Source organism: Aedes albopictus, chromosome 3, assembly GCF_035046485.1.
Source record: "Aedes albopictus strain Foshan chromosome 3, AalbF5, whole genome shotgun sequence".
NCBI classification, from domain to species: Eukaryota; Metazoa; Arthropoda; class Insecta; order Diptera; family Culicidae; genus Aedes; species Aedes albopictus.
The window spans coordinates 223,414,520-223,433,350 of NC_085138.1; the positions used below are offsets into that span (position 1 = coordinate 223,414,520).

Genomic DNA, 18,831 nt, shown 5'->3' on the forward strand with positions numbered 1-18,831 from the left:
ATTCACCTCGCCATGGGGCCTGCTTGTCCACTTGGACACGCTCGGTATGAGCCTGTGTGTCCATCTACCCTTGCTGGAGGAATCCCATTCGCTCTGCCACTTCAGCATAGACGAGGTTCTGGCGATACGCCTCGCGCCTCTTATGCCGCGTCGCTCGAAGCAATCTTCATCCTCTGCCACCACTAAAGCTATGGGCATCATGCCCGCTAGCACACATACCGCGTCCTTTGAGACCGTGCGGTATGCGCTCACCATCCTAAGGCACATCAGCCTGTAGGGACTCTCAAGTCGCTTCACGTTTCGGTTAACCACTAGCGCCTTCGACCATGCAGCGGCGCCATACCGTAGTATGGAGACCGCTACTGCCGCGAGCAGCTTACGCTTACTCGAGACTATTGCCGAGCTGTTTGACATTATCTTTGACAATGCCATTATCGCCATGCTTGCCCTTTTGCAGGCTTATTACGTGGCTTCCGAATTTCAGCTAATCGTCGATCATGACCCCCAATTGCTTCAGTGAGCGCTTAGAGTTGATCGTGCATCCACCTGTGGTGACCACTGCCTGCTGTTCAGACTTGCGGTTGTTTACCACCACCACCTCCGTTTTGTGGTGCGCGAGTGCCAAATGTCTCGACCTCATCCAATCCTCCACTATGCCAATTGCGTGAGTTGCTGTCAGTTACACTTCCTCTATCGACTCGCCGTATACCACGAGTGTAATATCATCGGCGAAGCCGACCAGCTTTACCCCCGGTGGAAGTTTGAGCCTCAATACGCCATCATACGCCGCGTTCCATAGTACCGGGCCCAAGATGGACCCCTGCGGTACCCCTGCGGTGATTTTGTAGCTCCTCTCGCCTTCCTCGGTGTCATAGATTAGCACTCTATTCTGGAAGTAGCTCTCCAATATCCGGCATAGGCTAACCGGGACTCCTAGGTGGTGTATTGCGCACTCAATGGCGGTCCAGCTGACGCTGTTGAACGCATTCTTAACGTCCAGCGTGACGACCGCGCAATAGCGGATTCCTGTTCGCTTCTTTTGGAGCGCTATCTTGGCCATTTTGGTTACAGTCCTAATAGCGTCCACCGTCGATCGACCCTTCCGGAAGCCGAACTGGTTATCCGAGAGACCAGAGTCATCGGGTTTCTCGGTATAGACCATCAGCCTCGACAAAATGATCCATTCCAACAGTTTTCCGGCGGTGTCCAGCAGGCACATAGGTCTGTATTCCGACGGGTCGCCAGGTGGCTTCCCGAGTTTGGGCAATAGAACCAATCTTTGCCTTTTCCACCTCTCCGGAAATTCGCCTCTGTCTAGGCACATCTGCATAGCCATTCTGAACATGTCAGGCTTAGCCTCGATGGCCGTCTTGATGGCTGTTGCGATACAATTGCGTAACTTTGAATTTGGCTCAGTGGGAACAAAGTTTTGGGCTAGACAGCGATACAAGGGGACGAATGAGAGTAAAAGAAACCGATAAGACAGATTTCAGCAAGTATCATAGTAAAGCGTGGAAGAAGTGAATTCTAGAAATTATATCCAAATTATCTTGTATGTAGAGCTTAATTGACTTTAAAGTGGCATTTAGGATAACTCTTAACTATCACAGCAGACACTATCAGATCCGGCAAAGCCGAAGCCCGTTGATGTCTGCCGAGTTGAGAGTAAGGGCAGCGATAAAGGTCCACTGAAAAATTGTATGTTATTCAATATGAAGTGCTTCATAATGAATTTAATAAAACCTATATTTTTAGCTTTAGCTTATCGACAAAAAAAATTTTACATCTGCTGAAAGAAATTCAGCTTTGGACTTCGCACCCTTCCCTTCGGCAACAATGGCTAATGTCGGGATACCGTCCGGACCCGGAGCCTTGTTCAACTTAAGCAACTTCGCTGTTGCAATGAGTTCGTCGTTCGTCACCGGGGCTACCTCGCTATGGCCGGTTTGGCTATAGGGAACGGGGGCCCATGGTCTTGTATCGTGGCGCGGGAACAGCGTTTCCATGATCTTCTGCAGCATCTCTGGGGAGCGTTCTGGGGGTGCTGACGCGCCCTTCGTTTTGGCCATGACTACTCTGTAGGCATCACCCCATGGGGTCGTGTTTGCTGCCTGGCAGAGATTTTCGAAGCACGCCCGCTTACGAGTCTTAATCTCTTTATTCAGTGCCAGTTTAGCCGCCCTGTAGGCCTCGCTTCGTACAATTCTATCCTCCTCGGTACGAGCCCTTTGCATCCTCCTTCTAGCTCTTAAACAGGATGCGCGGAGTTCTGCGATTCCTGGACACCACCAGTACACCGGTTTGCGTCCATTTCTGGGTAGGGATCGCCTTGGCATAGCGGCGTCACATGCACGGCTTAGGGTTCCGACTAGATCATCGCTGGATAGATCGTCGGTGTTACTCTCCATAAACAATCGCTCCACAAATGCCGGCTTATCGAATCGCGAGGTCAGCCATCCCCGATGACGGTCGATGACCTCCGGCTGTGGCCGTCTTCCTCCGTGTTCCACTCTGTATCGAATCGCCAGATGGTCACTATGCGTGTATCCATCATCGACCCTCCAGTCCGAGCTAGGGTTAAGACCCGGGCTCCAGAAGGTCACATCAATGATGAACTCTGCACCATTCCTACTGTAGGTTTTTTTGTCGCCTACGTTCGCGACATCCACGTTTAGTCTAGCCATAGCTTCGAGTAAGGCCCAACCTCTCGCGTTAGTCAAGCGGCTACCCCACTCAATCGCCCAGGCGTTGAAGTTTCCACCGATGACCGCGGGACTCAATCCCAACATTGCGCTTGTTAACGATTCCAGCATAGACGAGAACTGGTCTATCGTCCACCTGGGAGAGGCATAACAACTGCAGTAGTATACCCCGTTGATCTTCGCTATTGCGAAGCCCTCGTGCGACGTGGAAACTATTTCCTGGACCGGAAAACGACCGGTTGTACAGATCGCCGCTAGCTTGGCCTTATCCGCTACCCAGTTTCCGTTATCGGGAGGGATGCGGTATGGGTCCGAGAGTAGTGTGATGTCTGTACTTGACTCCGAGACTGACTGCCATAGCAACTGTTGTGCGGCTTCACAGTGGTTCAGGTTTAGTTGTGTAACCTGCATTATCGTTTGGAACTTCGACCTCCTCGCGTGCCTGGACATTTAGGCCCGCCCGTCGTGTGGCCCTTGTTCACCGTGCAAATCAGGCACTTTGGTGCAGAGTTGCACTCCCTGGCGATATGGCCTTCTACTCCACACTTCCTGCAGAGCTTACTCCGGTCTGGGCCTTTGCATGCCCAGGACTTATGCCCTTGCTCAAAGCACTTGAAGCACGCCACTGGCGGCTCGTATATGCTGAGCGGGCACACTGACCAAGCTACCTTGATCTTCCCGACTGAAATCGCCTTGTTCGCATCCGCTACGGGGAGTTTGAACGCGGCAATCTGCGTGCCAGCCGGACCCTTACGCAGGCGGATCGATGCACTTGGTACATCTATCTCACACTGCTGTTTGAGTGCGGCTGCGAGCTCCTCTGCGTCGGTAATCTCGTCCAGGTTTTTACACTGGAGAGTTGCCTCCGCCGTTAGGGCTCTTACCTGCACCTTTTCGCCAAGTACCTCTTGGGCTAGTGCTTTGTAGGAAGTACCTTTATTGGCTGCTTCCTTCTTCAGCACTAGCATCATCTCTCCCGTCCTGGTGCGCCGCACAGTGGTACCCCCATAGGCCCAAAATCGAAAATTTGATTTTCTAATTCATGAGTTTGTATATTTTTTTATAAATCAATGATGTTCCCAAGAATGCAGAAAACCCATTTTTATGTATGTTTCTGTTGCATATTTTTCTTGACAGCGTGGGTACTGTTATGCAATTTGACATTCTCAAAATTTGTCGAAAAATTACATGAATTTTGAGTTGTACACCACGTCTTCGTATAACAAAACCAAGTAGATTTTCAAATGTTTTTCAACGCAGAAAATCAGAATAAAGTTTATCCTTCAAATTCAAAGCACCAAAAAAGTGGAAATGGATGTTTTTGGACCAATGGAGCTGTGAGTAATAGGCACATAATTTTACCCATAGAATATATACATAAAAGAAATTCATGTAACATTTCAAACATGTTCTTAATCACATTTAATCAATCGTCAGCCATCAAATGATCAGATTTGAGTAGGAGAATCAATCTGTGAAAGTTGTTGCTGCAAATATCTGCATATAAGTTTGCAGCATGTATTGGAAGTTACCCGTTCTTTTTTATAAAAATATGTTTTTAAATAACGACAATATTACATATATATATATACTTGTCCTTCTGTAACTGCCTGAAATGCGTACCAAAATGACTGAAATTTTTACAGGAAATTCTTCAATGCTTCTTAAAATACTAGAGGGATATTTAATTTGAAAACAAACATTGTAAGTGTTTTTTTTTTAGTTATAAAAAAAATACAGTTCTGGAGGTATGGCTTGAGGTTTGAGTAATTGCATAACAACCATTTTCATTTTGGCATCGTCAAAACTTCCTTTTATTATTATATTTGATAAGCAATTTTGCATTTACTGCTAACATTGACAAAATTTCCTCAAAATTCTTAGTACCAGTAAACTGTAGTACTGGGAGAAAAAGGAGTAAATATGTTCTTTGTTTAATATTTACTGGACATAATTCTTTATAATCTCTTCCCAAATTTAACCATTTGATCAATTTATTTACGTTAAATCTCAGTATTCGATTTGATTTCTTTGATACTATAGCAGGCACTCTGTCGAATATTTAGCAATGTAGAGCGATATTTGTATATATTTCGTTTATTGAGTTAGAGCTATCTTTGATTGAAATTCCACGTACTTCATTACTGGATAGCATTTCCAAAACAATTGCTAGACACAATAACGACTGGAAAAACTTTAATCTTTTTTCAAAACGCAGGCCCACGAATCGTATGATATATAACGGTATAAATCATTTATGGTATTTATGGTTTTAAAATTTCCTTACGTACGTAAATGTGAAATAATCCCGAATATTTGTATAAAATTTTGCAATTGAAGAAGTAATTTACTCTGTAATTGCACTATTGTGTAAAAATTATTACTATTGGTAATTTGACACTGTAGTTATACATTCTAATTCGATTTGTGATGAGATGATTTTTCGGTATTTCAACTATGAAAATTTCCTTATTTCTGAGGATAAGTCTCCAGTTTCATATATTGTTTTATTACAGCGGAAATGAAACCTACTAATAAAATTACAATTTTAATGCTAATACTGATACTATTCACAAGAATCTATTATGGTACTGTCATGTGATACATGTTCTAACTTATCAGAAACTGATATAGCTCGACCAACTCTTCATAATAGTTGAAAATATTTGATTACTGATTTCTGTGCAAAATAAAGCTTTTTTAATGATAATTTCATTATCATAAATAAACATGTCCAAAGTTTATTTTTTTCAAGTGATGTTCATAAAAATGTAGTGGAATACCGTTTTTTGGTCATAACATGCTATTTCAGGTCATTAAAAATGATTCTTCCCTTCAAAAAACGAAGAAAATGATTTATGACCGCTTCCCTGAACAAATGGAACCACTGTGCGCCGGATGCTTTTTACATCCGCGCCCAACGGTGAGAGACGATTCTCGCCTCGCATGGCCTTCAGCACCTCGGCGTATGTGTCTGCCTCGGTTTTGAAGACCAACGCGTCGCTTCTCGCTCGTTTGCGGGCTGGTTTCGTAGTTCTCACCTTCTTCTTTTTTCCTACCGTAATCCAAGGGTTCTCCTTCCCTTGGTCCGGTTGGCCTCCGTTCTTCCTCTTGTTGGCTTGCTGGGGCTTGGTTTCCCTGCCCCTTGCGCGCTTCGCAACCGGCTTAGCAGCCTGGTTACCTACGCTAGTCTTCACCTTCTCTTTCTGCGGCTTTGCACCCGACTCTGCCGGACGCTTCTTGGGCCGCGTCTCCTCAGCAGGTTCAGAAGACTCAGTAAGGAGGAAGTTGTCCGTTTGGGTGGACCGCTCTTCCCTGCTCGCATCAGCAGCACTTCGCTCTTCCACCAGGAGGTCGTACTCCTTCTTGGCCAGAGCCAGCGATTTGCGGAGCTTCAGCAGGCCCTGTTTCAGGTCCTTGCTGATGGTTGTCCGCCCGCTCGTGTAGCCGATCAGCTCATCCAGCTGTTCGGCAACTACCAACATCTTTGGTAGCCCGCTCCTGTTGCGGTTCAGCGCCCGCGTGAGGTCCGCACCGGTCATCTGTGCTTCCTCCGTCGGCGCTGTACCGCATCGTGTACCACTTGCTCCACTTGAACTTCCTGCCGCTGGTTCGCTGGAGGGTGCACTAGTCCCTCGGAGTAGCGATCTAGCCAAGCCTCCACGCGCGAACGGGTGCAATGCCGCTCCCTCAGTTACTCCACACTCGACCACGTTGTTACAGTTGTTGAATTTCGAAGTCATGTCGGTTGGGCCCCCCTTAGAGCCGCTATCCCTCACTGTAAATGAAGTAGTCGCCAAGGATCATGGTGGTTATCTATGCAAGCAGGGAGGCCACCCGAGGGTTGGCCCAGGCCCTTATGGGGACTGAGCTCAGAGCCGGATCAGCGCTAATCAGGAGTGTTCATCTGAACCTACTTCCACCCAGATAGTAGTCTAAGCTGGGCACAGATCAGGAACGTACTTTAAGGCCATGCCACGGTTTTATGGGGCGGAAGACAGCGTCGACATTAGCCTATCCGCCGTTTCAAGTCAGTGTCACCCGACCTTACCAAGAGGATAGAATGCCGTCGCCATCAGCTCACTTGTGCATAGTTACCTTAGCGTGTTCCATCTCTTTTACCAATTACTAAGCATGACCAGTATACCATAATCAGGAACTAACTGGCATCGTACCTGATGTGCCCGAGGCACTTCTAACTGGGCTGTGACACTTTGGAAGCGGTGCCATATCGCTTGAACAGAGTTGCTTCCGGATGTGTGGAATTTCTGAAGAGGACCAGCAGAGCCCACTACTGGTCCCCCGCCACGCCTAGGCTTACTCCGCTTGAGCAGTTCGTATGTGCCGGTGCTCGGTCACCTCCCGGTGCCAAAGGTGGTAAGTCCACACTGATGTGTGGATATGGTTCGCTTAGGAAAGAATCCTAGGCTCCCACCTCACTGTAGGTTAGTATTGAAGTTTATATATGTTGAGGGAATTCACAAACAGCTTAAAAAATGAAATACAAAATTTATTACGAAACATTATAATGAAAAAGTAATATGTACATGTTTTGAGATCATGAACGTAATCCACAAAATATTTGCCCGATGACCCACACCATGATGATAAAACGGAAAACTTTTTAAAATTCTGCGAGGGTAATTATTGGTCTCTGTACCCGTGTAGGCGGACGAACAATATCATCATAAATAAAAAAAATGATGAAACTTCTTTCGACCACAGAAAACCACGGTAAAAGATAATCGCTCCTAAGCTGACCTTCATTCTTCTGTCATCATAGGGAGCAGGAGCAAACAGCAGACCACCACCGACGGCCGCCAATATCGCAGGACAACCAGAAGAAATCCTTTCGAAGCCGAAGTTTACGATCGATTCATTTTTTAACCTACTCATTGCGAGCAAGCCAAGTAGGGAAAGAAATCATTTTCCCATTTTTTTTATCAATATTTACACACGAAGAACAGCAAGCAAGTGCCATCTGGTGTGAGGGTGGTGGGAAAAGCGCAAAAGGAAGGCTTCGCCAAGATGGGAAAGTTTTAATCTGTGTAGTCTTTCGCTGTATTTTTCCTACAGCTACCAGAAAAGGAAAGAAAACAGATAAGGAAAAATAAGGAGCTGGAGAAATTTGAAAGTAAGGATAACTTAATTGGATTCCACTTTTGACATCTCGCATTCGGTGATACTGATCACTCGGAAAAGGGCCTCCGGGGGACTTCGTGGGGCTGACGTTCTCCTATCAAAAAGGATGTGTTTGCTGGCTGGCCAATCGTCGAGAGCGACGTGATGAAAATTCCGTGAAATTGCTGATAGAACGAAGGGCCGAGTTGAATGTTACATGACAGGTCAAAAACTTCTCGAGGAAATTGCTGAAGTTATATGCGTTGTTAGAGTGGGCGATGTGGATACTGGATGATAGCCACTTGGGAGATGAGCTGGCAGTAAGAGAGTTTTCCGTGTACAGTGCTTAATACCTACTTGTTGTTTGTTCTAGGAGCACCGCAGCTAATAGGGAAACTTTTTCTAGAGCAAACTAAAAGCAGATTTCGATGATTAGCTTTGGTAAAACCGGATCACATAAAGTTTATTGATATCTACAAATAATTGATAGCTCTCCTTTGTGTTTCGGAATTGTCAGTCTAATTTTGGTAATGTAATTTTGGTGATTGAGTTTATTCAAATGAAAGAGGTTAGGGAAGTTATTGAAGCGTATGCATATTTCACGTAAAAGTTTGCTGAAAGAGACTCAAAATTTTAGGTGTAATTGACAGTTTTTTTGTATTTCTTTAAATTACAGCAGAGCATTTTTCAGTTTTCAGAGCATTATCAAATTATCAAAAAAAGCTGCGTTTTGAAATGTCGCATGCGAGGGTTTGGTTCACTTTTATATTTAAAAAGTTCCGGCAGAACAGAATCGGTTCCGGAACACTGCCGGATAAGATATGGTCTGAGACTTTTTTTCTTGCTAACCTTTCATTAGGTTTTCAAAAAACCCGCGCTTTGATGTATCACATGCATGGAATTGGTTCATTTTTATATTTGGCCACTTCCGCTGGGACACCCGGAACCGGTTCCGGAACACTACTGGTTCAGATATGGTCTGATATTATTTTCTTGCTAACCATTTACTAGGTATATGTTATAAAAAAGCCGCGGTTTGATATGTCGTATGAATGGGTTTGGTTCACTTTTATATTTGGTTACTTCCGGCGGGACACTCAGAACCGGGTCCGGAACACTACCGGTTCAGATATGGTTTGAGACTATTTTCATGATAACTGTTAATCAAGTTATCGAAAATGCCGCAATTTGATGTGTCGCATGTATGGGTTTGTTGCATTTTCATGTCTGACCTCTTCCAGGGGTACCGGTCCGAAACACCTGTGTGACCAATGACCATAACGATCGTTAAAATCGGTTGATAGGGTGCGTGTACCAATTATGGCACTACCTAAGGAAAGCTATTTATACAAAAATAACGAGAAGACCAACGAAAGTCATCAAAAAATTAAAAGACAGCTTAGTTTCCATACTGTACAGGAAAAATAAAGAAACGAAGCCAAAACTACTTTTTGTATTGATTACAGTGTGTGCCAATAATAGGAACCCTGTATCAGTTTTGGTTACATTTTTTAACTTCGGTTCCTTTTCGCACTATTTGCATGCATTTCTTATGGGATTAGTCATAACTGCTGCACTGTGACGGAAAAGGGTGCAAGGAAGCCGAAATTTTAAGAAAAACCGATTTATTTCTACCATGATTTGAGGAAAACGTGGAGTTTAAATGAGTGCGACTATCTTTTGTGAACGTGATCTGTTGTTCACAAATTTTTTCTTGTTGATTTTCATCGTTAAAGGGTGAAAATTAACTATGGCGAATAATTGGTACTATAGCCATAATTGGTACAATTACCCTATTTACTATCTAAAAGTTAGGTGAACTTTTTTTGTACACACACAGACATCATCTCAACTCGTCGAGCTGAATCGATTGGTAGCCTTTCGGTACACCTTGGTGTACGAGAAAAGCAAAAACTATCAGCTGTGAGTTCATCAAAGTGTCTATCACTAGACTACGCTTCAATATAAAAATGGCTGCTCCAACTTGAGCAATTTCTGAATGGAATCGTGTGGGACATAATACTGCTAAATGCTCACTTTAACTGAAACTGTATTCTATGGTAAGTGATTTTTGCTTAACTTTCTTCCATACCGCTGTTTATGTATATTTTCTCTACAATGTACTCCTACACAGCAATGTCTTTCCGCGGAAGCACTTTCTACTCTCACAAGAGACGTGATTTGATTAAATGTTTGATTTTTATTAAAGATGAAATATTATTTCCTGCTCCCATGTGCCGCCTCTCTCACCATTGTACTGCGCCATCTAACCATGCTTCCTGATGTTTGCCACCATCCGATCCGATGTTTGCGGAAGGATCCCCTCGGATCGGTTAGCTCTTTTCGTGCTCCAGCCGAGTAAGTGCTAGGAAGCGTGGGCAATATGCTATGCTAGCTCGTTGGTTGGCTGGTTGATACACATTTTTTACAGCAAGCTAAGGAAGGCAGTGCCGAGTCGCGATGATTTTTCTCACTTCCGCTCATTTCCCACCCACCCTTCGCTCCGATCTTGTCGCAGCCGGTAGGAGTTTAGGGTATAAATTTTCGTTCCTTTTTATAATCGTCATATATTTGCGAACATGACTTAACTGGCAGTTCGCTGCAATAAAGTTTCTTTGTTTTGCTATTTATGGCGTTCGGCGATGATGAAGAATATACGACATGCAGAAAGCTCTCCGCAGTTCTGCACTGAAGGGCCGAACAGTGGTAAAAGATACGGTGACCAAAGGCAATAGGAACGAATGATTACAATTAACAATGTCTCAACTGACCAGCTGACAAGTTGAGCAACTGGCTTAAACATGATACTTTGAAGATTAGTAGGTACTTAATCCAAATGATAAAAACAGTTAAAATTCTAGAATAGAAAAACATTTTTCCCACTATCCAATACCATGGGAAACCTTTTCGAACCTTTTTTTTCGTGATTATTATGATTGGTAGGGCCCGCGGTGGGAGGTGCCGAGCAAAATGGAAAACAAACGGCAAAGCTTTTAGCTTAATTCCTTTCCTCCGTTGCTGGCTGGATGTAAGTGTGCTGTTTGGCTATAACATTACACTCTTGTTTTCCCATCGCTCGAATTGTTTTTAATTTATCAATTTTTTTCCCTCCTCGGAGCCACAAAGCATAAATAACAAATGAGAACAAATATTGATGAACATTTTCCGCCTTTTAGTTTCCGGCCAGCTGGGCTGCGCGTCGAGTTTTCCGCGCGCCGTCATAAAGAAATAAAAATTGCTTCCAATAAAAGTAAAAATGAGCCGAAAGAAAAGAAATAAGTTGAATGTCGTTTGACGTTTACGATTCGAAGTGCCTGCGATACGGCGAAAACGACGACGGATTCTGAGCTGACACCTTAGGCGACAGGGAAATTATCGCGAGAATTTATTAGCCATGCCATAAATACTTCCAAGCTGGAAGCATCATGTGTGCCAACATCAGACGGTGCCTTAGGTGTGCCTTCGTACGGATTACCCAGCATTACGTTCGCCGTGGTAGAACAATGATGCATCGCACATTCAAATGTAATCATCTCTGACGAATACCTTGATGTGGAATAATAAATCATTTCGAGAAGAAAATTTGTGTGGATTCTATTAATCTATTATTTGTTAGGTTTTGTCATTTTTGCATTTGTTTCGTGCATTTTTTTCTACTTTGTTTCTTATTTGAGATTTTTTACTTTGCACAGTATAAGCCAGGACCAGGAAAGAGGACATCTTAAGGAGAAACTTCAAAGAATACAAACATGGCTGCCACAATGGCCGAAATGCTTTCGATTTAGAAAAGCTGCCTATTTGTGCAAGTGAGTAAACCCAGGATAAACAAGTGTGGCTTGGTTCGATGCTTCGTTCGTCAGATTTGTGCCTCTAAAGTTTTTATGCAAAATTGCAATGGGATTTCTTGATGTTTCACCTAAAGCCGGTAGTTAATGGAACGCTTACCAACAGAGAGTATTAATGTACGCCCCCCCCCTAACGGACGTACCGCAAAAGTAAGGAAGATAGAGAATGAGTTTTAAGTGGGTCAATCCCCACATAACCCGTGGAACCACCTCTTGGCCCAGTCTTGGGTATCTGATCAGCAGATTGTGTCACTCACTGCAACTAACCACTTTCTTTACGTTGAATCGTTGAATGCTACTTTCAAGCAGTTTTCCATCCTGAAAAAATAATATAAACTGGTTACAACATGATCAATAAATTGGACGTAGCTGATTTTGGAAACACCACTTTCCTTCAAAATTGTGGATGGGAGAGATACACAATCTACAACCATTACTAGACAGAGAAGTTGCTCCTCTTCCCGATGGCGATGGTAGATTGCGTGAGAGGAATAAAATATAATCTAAAGCTTCGGAGGATGGGTCGAGGAAAACAGGAATGCCAAACCAAGAAGGCGTAAAAGATTAGATGTAACTATAGAGTCCCTGAAGAAGGTCCCAAACGGATCGAAACGTCGGACAAAATAAAATAAATAGTGTTTAATTTTTGTCAAGACTGACAAGCCACCACGAAATAGCACGAGAAATGCGACGCGCTGGTCATCAAGACCGAACTCGTACGGGTAAGATGATCCTGGAGCTGAAGCGCGATAAGGAGCGCGCGGGCGCCGCCTACTAAAGTTTGGCGGAAGAGGTCCTTGGCGAAGGGGTAGAGATGAGGGTTCTTACACAAGACGCGTCTCTGAAGGTGAAGAACCTAGACGTGGTCACCGAAGCGGAAGTGCTCGTCACGGCACTGCGACAACAGTGCGACGTGCAGGTGGCCACCTGCCGTAGACGTTAGGCTACGGAAGGGGCCGGCAGGGACACAGGTGCCTTGCTTCAGCTACCTGTGGCGGACGTGAAGAAGTCCATTGAGGTAGGGAGCATCAAGGTCGGCTGTTGCGTATGTCATCTGGCATTCCACGAGCCGCCGGAGGTTTGTTTCAGATGTCTGGAACCAGAACACAAGTCATGGGACTGCAAAGGGCCTGACAGTAGTAAACTGTGTAGGAGATGCGGCACCGAAGGCCATGAGGCAGAAGGCTGCATGAGTCCATTCATTTGCCTGATTTGTACCGAGAAATCCGTGAATAGGCATCCAACGGGTGGTACCAGGTGCTTAAACTTCAAGAAAGTCACAGTGAACAAATCACATTGCAGGTAACGCAGCTGAATCTGAACAACTATGACGCAGCTCCGCATCTGCTTTGTCAGACGGTTTCTGAGTGAGGGACGGATATCGCCATCATAACGGGCCCATACCGAGTACCCGCATCCAGAAAAATGGCGCCGATATGGACGACGGGTAAACAGAGCGTGCTAACAGGGCGAAGGCCGGTGGTAATAGCGGGTGACTTTTACGCCTGGGCCGTGGAAAGGGCAAGCCGTTTCACGAACCAGTGGGGTCAGATCCTGCTCGAGACACTGGCCATACTAGATATCGACCTGGATAATGTCGGTACCAAGAGTACCTAAAGTCGGAATGGTGCGGAATCGATTATTGAGTCCTGACCTAACAAGAAGTTAGAACCAGGCATGGAAATAATCGTTCACGATTCATTAATTTCGAGCTCTCTCACAAACATTCTCGCGGAACGAAACACAATCCCAGCAATCCTGTACATAGTGTGTTACACACTCAGGCGAATGAAGGGGAAAAAGCAAATACACGAAAATTATGGCAGCGTTCATCGTTGTTCACGTTCATCCGTTGACTCATTCGGTACGGGACTGCAATCGCAAGGCGAATGTCTTGAAAGGATCACACGTGAATGCATTCCTTCAATCGCGGCGATTCTTTCGTTTCGTTCGTCGTACTGCCGCTGATGCTGATGGTGCTAGTTTTATCTATCCCGTTTGTTGGGGGTATTATGTAATTGCGTGTTTTAACTAATTAGGAAATTAACTAGTATCGATGGTAAATATGAAAGGGTCTATGGATTTCCACGTAATTTGAAATCAGGCAATTTTACTACTGCATGTGGATAACATCGCCAAACGTACATTATTTATTTGGGCATATAGCAAAGATGGGCTAATTTCTGATTCAGGAAAACAATATTATAATATAACCGGAAAAGGGCAATAAATTATCAAGTTTACATACTTGACAAAGGAAAGAAAATACTACCGCTATATTGTACCGTGTTTTAATAGATCAGGAGAATTATTACTCTGGTTTGTTTATGTTTTTAATGTTAACCAAAGATTTCACTATTTCACTAATTTTGACAGTTACATTTTGGCCAAGGAGTACAGGGCAAACAAAAATATTTGTCACTCTCAAAAAACAAATCAAAGAAAAAGCCGCAATGTATTTGTCAAAAGTGGTCAAATATTTATCGTTCGGCAAATCAGGCACAAATCGGCGAGTTTGATCCTTATCAATGTCCCGGCGGTGACATGCATGCATTCAAGTACGGTAGAAGTATGTGGAAATATTTTCTGATAGAAAGCTAGCACATCTCATCATGATACATGGTACAATAGTAGATATATTTTACCGAATCAACCGTTTCCGCGCCGCACCATCTGCACAATGTCACCGCCAAGGTCAACGCATTTTCCCCCTTTGCCCTCGCACAACCAAGGAAATATAACACGAATAGACATGCTTTACACACTTAATTTTGATTACAGAGTTCGGTAATTTTTTGACGAGATTAAAACTGCTGAGCACCGAACTCGTTCAGCAAAAATGCATTGTTTACCTTTTCCATACAATTTTGACAGTTGTTTTACTGAACCTCAGTAAAATCGATTACCGAAACTACCGAGATCGTACTGCTGTTATAATCTCGTCAAAAAAGTACCGAACAGGTAATTCAGAAATAAGTGTGTACCTTCCCATCTAGCAATAAATTAAGAAAACGCACCAAACCCGCATAGTCATAACAATCACGCGAATGCAATCTTTCATTCACACTGAATCTAAAATTTGATTCGTGTGTGAACGTTCGCGGAAAGATTCATTGAATCACGGCCCAACCGAAGAACCACGATCGACATGATAGAATTGCTTCTTTGCCATTCTCTTTATGCAATCTTTCTTTCTGCAGTTCATTTGTATTGAGACTCGGTGGAGTTCATTGGAACGGTTTGATCCAACCGTGAGCGAACGGTACAAAGCAATCAAAACAAAGAACGCAGTTGGCAAGATGAATGTGAGTGAATGAATTTTCCCGTTCCTGGTTAGAACTGTAGAGTGGACGATAGCTACACTCACAGCAATCACCTGGCGGTTCGCTACAGTATCGACTACACCAACAGCAGGCAGCGGATAGAGGAAGAGGCGGATAGGCCATTGCCAAGCCCTCGCAGGTGGAAGACATCATACTTCGACGAAGGGGCATTTAGGAAGGCGCTCCGCCGTGAGCGAAGCGCTATTGTTTTAGACGGCGACAAGCTGATCGCGTGCGATGCGACCATGCATAGGCGAGTCCACCCTAGAAATGGAAGACCGTCGGCTTACTGGTGGACTCAAGCGATTGTGGACTTGCGCCGCGCCTGGCTACGGGCTAAGCAGCGAATGCGGTGGGCACGAACTAAGGAAGAGCTAACGAACAGCGGGTGGAGTTTGCCGCTGCAAAAGCTAGGTTGAAGACCGGAATAAAGGCAAGAAAAAAGGCCTGCTTTGAGGGTATCTGTCAGAGTGTCAATGCGAACCCGTGGGGTGATGCCTACAGGATCGTGATGGCCAAGACGAGAGGTGTAAAGGCTCCTACAGAGCGATTTCCTGAGGTGTTGGAGGGCATCATCGAGGGGCTTTTTCCGCGTGATGATCCTTGTATTTGGCCTCCTTTTGTAGGACATCCGGGGACTGGGACTGTCGTTGAGGAGAGGGTTACCGATGTGAAACTTGCGGGGATAGCAAAGCCCCTTAGCGTAAGGCCCCAGGTCTGGACGGAGTTTGCAACCTGGCCTTAAAAGTAGCTATTGCAGAGGCTTCCGAGATGTGCAGGTCTGCTATGCAGAAAGACCTGTACAAGATTCTCAGAAGTTACTTCCAGAATCGAGTACTAGTTTACGACGAGGAAGTGCTTTCACATAACCTCAGGAGTCCCGCAAGGTTTCATCCTGGGTCCGGAGTTATGCCCAAGCAACACACATGGTTACAAAACAGTGACGGCAGCGTATGTAAGGGTTGCACAGTAAGTCACAGTGATTTCTTGCTTTGCTTCACTGCTTTGTAACCCTGTGTGTTGCTTGGGTGGAATGTCATGTACGACGAGGTGTAGAGGTTAGAGTTCCCGGTGGGGTGGAGGTCATCCGCTACGCTGACGACATTACGCTGGAAGTCTATGGTGAATTGAACGAAGAAGTGGACTTGACCGGTCGATCAAGGTTGTAAAGGCGTGGATGAGATCCAGGAAACTGGAGTTGGCTCACCACAAAACTGAGGTGGCGATTGTGAACAACCGAAAGTCGAAGCAGCAAGCGGTGATCAGTGTAGGCGATTGCACTATCGCTTCGAAGCGCTCCGTCAAACACTTGGGTATGATGATCGACGATAAGCTTACCTTTGGTAGCCACGTTGATTGCGCCTGCAAAATAGCCTCCACACTGCTCCACAGCTCTAGCGGCACTGTCCTGGATGATGTCCAATAGCTCTGCGATGTACGCCAGTAAGCGCAAGCTACTGGCTAGTGTTGCTACGTCCATACTTAGGTATGGCGGCCCGTTGTGGGGCACTGCGCTAAGTACTGAATGCTACCGACGGAAGCTGGAAAGTACTTTCAAGCTTATGTGCCTGAGGGTTGCGAGCGCGTACCGTGTCACACGACGTCATTACTGGTGTGGTGCCTATCAGCATCCTTATCAGTGAGGGCATGGAGTGCTTCAAAATGCGCGGCATAAGAGGCACACGCAGGACTGCCAGGATGGCCTCTATGGTCAAATGGCAGCGCGCGTGGGACAGTTCCACCAAAGGAAGGTGGACTCACAGGTTGATCCCGGACAGGAGAGGTGGCACGTAGACTCGCAGAATGGCTAGTGAAGACGCTGTACAAGAGGTGGTTCAAGGGTTCGGAGTCGGCTACGTAGGTCATACCAGTGCCCTGCTGTCGAAATCGGCTCTTGCAGCGATTAAGAAGCCGCTGGGAGAACATCCTGGTAGCGTTGCTGTCGTGGTGTCAGTTTACTGGGTTGGATCCAAGCCCGCGCGGTTGGAAAGGAGTCTTCGGCACGCTGACTAAGTGCCAGTATGCTACCCGAAGCGAGTTATCGATGATCGTTGCTGCAGGCTACGCAGCTAACTTTGAGGGTGCGGTGTGCACTAGCCCCTCTCTGAAACAATGCCTTCTTGGTGATTTCTACATTAATTCAGTAACAAATTTTGAAAACGACGTATAATAAATGGTGTAGCATTGATTATACGTCGTTTTCATAATTTGTTACTGAATTGGTTCCCACTTGATAAGCGCCACCGATTCATGGGCACTATGTAGGAAATCAACATCTAGGACAGTGGTGCTCAGGCTGGAGGATACCGCGGGCCAAATTTGCAATTCGGGATCGACCTGCGGGCCGCATAAAACATCGATGCACAAAAACAACAAAAAGAACGATTCTAAAGCATATTTATTAAAAATCTGAACTGTTCAGAGCTTGTGTAAGTATCAAACTTTATAACTTATTGCCCTTCGTGGAGTTCAATTTAGATTCATAAGTTTGGTTGAGAAAAACGTTTGAGCTTCAAATTGAAATTCAAACAAACAATTTGGAAGTTGTCCCTAGAATTGCCTTGAAGCCACTTCAAGAACTTGTCAAGCAGCTTTTACAAGAATTTCTTTTGAATCGCTTCAAAACGGTTTGCTGGATTTTCTCCGGAAATTTCTTGTGGAGTTGCTCGAGAAGGTTTTCGAGAAATTTCTTAAAGTTTCTTTAAGTTTTTTATAGAATTCTCTTGGAACACCTCCAAGAACTCCTCGTAGATTTGCCTTTGGAACTGCCCTGAAGTTACTTCAGGAATTCCTCATTAATCGTTTCCAAGAATTACTCCTAGAATAGCTTCCGGATTTTCCCGAAAATTTTCCAGGAGTTTCTTGAAGATTTTAGTAGATTCTTTCCATAAGTCACTTCTAAAGTTGATGATATACTTCATCATTAAATTTCTTCAAATTTTCTCCAATGATGTTTCCTGGAGTTTCTCCACAAATGTATCCAAAAGTTTCTCCAGAAGGGCACAGGGGACGCTTAATGAATCTCGCCTGAGATTTTTTTTCATTAAGTTCGTTCAGGAATTTCGCTTGGACAATTCAAATTGGATTCGTAAGTTTTGTTTCGAAAAATGTGTGAGTCTTATAATAGAAATTTAAACAAACAGTGAAAATTAAACAATATTGGCAACTAAGTTGAGATTTGCTGAGAATTTTGTCAAAAACATCGTGCTTTGTGTTTTTATGTTCTTCGGAAAGGCAAAATGTGAAATATTTGTTCAGCGTTGCATTGACTGCGCTTAAAAACTGCAACTAATTTTTAAATAAATCAAGATTACATTTTTAACAAACTTTCATTTGATTCGTACCACTTATAAATAACTATAAACTGGCTAAAAATTAAAAAAAAAAGAAAAGAAAAAGAAAAAAATCGATTCGTCTTAAAGTACTCCACGGGCCGCATCTTAAGGCTTGGAAGGCCGCATGCGGCCCGCGGGCCGCAGGATGAGCACCTGATCTAGGTGTCGGGGAGCATTGTCGTTTCGAATACTGAAATATAACAATAGCAGTCCTGACGGTAGCTTGTGGTCTACAAAGTTAGGCCTACGGATTTCACTTTGTCCCAGCATTTCGAGCTTCATGTGCCGCGCCTCGCTATAGCGAGTGCCGAACTGCCTTGCTGAGCAAGCGTAAAAATATTCCATGTTCCTACTCTTAGCCTTTGTTCCATGCTAAAGTTCGATGCCATTAAATCAACTTCTTATATTTTTCTGTTGGTCTCATCAACGGTTTCTTGATATTCGAGACAGTAGATTGTTGGCCAAATGTCTTCTATCCTCCGTGATGGAGCTGCCTTCTTAGGTA

At 44.5% G+C, this 18,831-nt stretch overlaps 1 protein-coding gene across 3 annotated transcripts in view; it reads left to right on the top strand.

The window, feature by feature from the left end:
• LOC115267533 (zwei Ig domain protein zig-8-like) overlaps positions 1-18,831 on the top strand; it is a 663,084-nt gene that overhangs the window by 197,723 nt on the left and 446,530 nt on the right. The window lies entirely within an intron of this gene.